Source organism: Pinus tabuliformis, chromosome J, assembly GCF_031772625.1.
Source record: "Pinus tabuliformis cultivar Carrire ecotype Pingquan chromosome J, CPIR1, whole genome shotgun sequence".
Classification (NCBI taxonomy): Eukaryota; Viridiplantae; Streptophyta; class Pinopsida; order Pinales; family Pinaceae; genus Pinus; species Pinus tabuliformis.
This window is the reverse complement of record NC_142295.1, coordinates 1,237,135,290-1,237,137,295: the sequence shown is the minus strand read 5'-3', so window position 1 is coordinate 1,237,137,295 and position 2,006 is coordinate 1,237,135,290.

Genomic DNA, 2,006 nt, shown 5'->3' with positions numbered 1-2,006 from the left:
AACTACAGATTATTATGTATATATTGTCACTCTTTACACAACTTCAATATCCTTTTAATTACACTTCTTATGGTATTGTTGTTCAAAAAATTCAGTAAATTTTTCTGTTCAGTGAATTTTCCTATGAGGAATAGAGGCTTGTAGATCTATTTATCGATATTGCTTCTATCTCGCTTCATAGTTCATGGTAAAGTTATCTATAGATATCACAATAGCTAACTCTATAGACCAATTCCTCATTAGAGTTTGACTTATATAAGGATTGAATAGGAGAGTTTGGAAATATGCTTATTATTTCTTTTTCGATGCAACAGTTTAGAGGCCCAACCTGTTGTTGAAGCCATGAATCTGATCAGTAGGGTAGACGACATATATTAACCTTTTACCTTACCCCTTATGCTACATGTTAGACCAGCCAAACGTATCTTTATTTACTTAGCCTTCACCAAACAACCTTATTTATGGATGGAGTACTGGCCCTTACTAATCACTTACTTCACTTAGGAGAAAGTAGCTTCTATTTTATCATTGTTCAGAAGTGCAATTGTGCATTTTCGCAACTCTTCCAATTTACAGATTTTGATTTTTTCCTTTTTCATTTTTTTCTTAGATTTGGTATGAGACTGCTTTCAATATTTGGGTTCTTTTCTTGCCCCACCATTGCTATGAGGTTCAGATGTTCTGATAAGATAATCTTGGAATGCTACAATTTTCCTGTAAGCGTGCTTTGAAATAATGGTGTTTCTTTTCCATGTTGTTAATGCAAATAAACACTCCAACTAGTTCCATTATTTAGATTATGTATTGACATCCAAGTGGTCTTGTAATTATGTAGTCATTTCTTTCTAGTGTCAAGTATTAAGGAAATCTAAATGTTTCTTCCTTCTGTGTAGTTGTTTATTCTATATCGTTTCTTTTTCATTCACTATGTCTGGCATATAAAGTATGTATAAGGTAGTAGGAAGATGGGCAAGTCTGGTGATCCTTCAACTATGTTACCAGGAGGAGACCTAAGGGAGCAGGGTGGGTGCATCCCCACAAAGAGGTCACATATATCAAAACTTGTCCGGGCTAGTTCCTTCAGCTAGAAAATTTCTTTTACCTTTGTATTAACAGTGCACCTGGAGAGGAAGCTAGTCTTGGCTAGTGCCTTGAGCTACAAAATTTCCTTTACCAAGGAGCACAAGAACCCATAAAAAAATATATGTGTACAATAAAGAAATATAGTGACAACTTAAAGCAGTGAAACGAAACATTTTCATGAATATTCAAAAGCTCAACAAGAAATCATGCATAGCTTCAAGAGATTTTACAGTAAGGCATCAATGTTAGTAGAAAAACTAGTTGATCTAGAATTTATAGACTCGAAGAGGAGACAGAGCCACCAGAGGCTATATAGGTGGACTAGCATACTGATTAAATGTTGCTTGTAGTCACAATTGCCTTTTCTTGCACTTGTAGTTTTAGTTCTACTTTACATCATGAAGGAACTTAATCATTCATTATATGTAACTATTTTATAGTTTCATAATTGATAGCCTACATGATACTATTCATACTATTTTCCCGGCCTAAATCTTTTCCAGAGACTATATAGGTGGACTAGCATACTGATTAAATGTTGTTTGTAGTCACAATTGTCTTTTCTTGCACTCGTAGTTTTAGTTCAACTTTACATCATGAAGGAACTTAACCATTCATTATATGTAATTATTTTATAGTTTCATAATTGATAGGCTACATGATACTATTCATACTATTTTCTTGGCCTAAAGTTTTTTTCTGTGTTATTGCTTCGGTTCTCCAAATGAGCATAAATAAACCTCTATGTGCATCTTCATTGATATGAATTAATATATAGAATAGTCCTTGATATATATATATATATATATATATATATATATATATATATATTCCCTTGTATTAACAGTGCATCTGGAGAGGATTCTATATCTTTTTAGAATCTCTCGCAGGGACTTGTTGCTTTGCAACATTTCTTGTTCTTT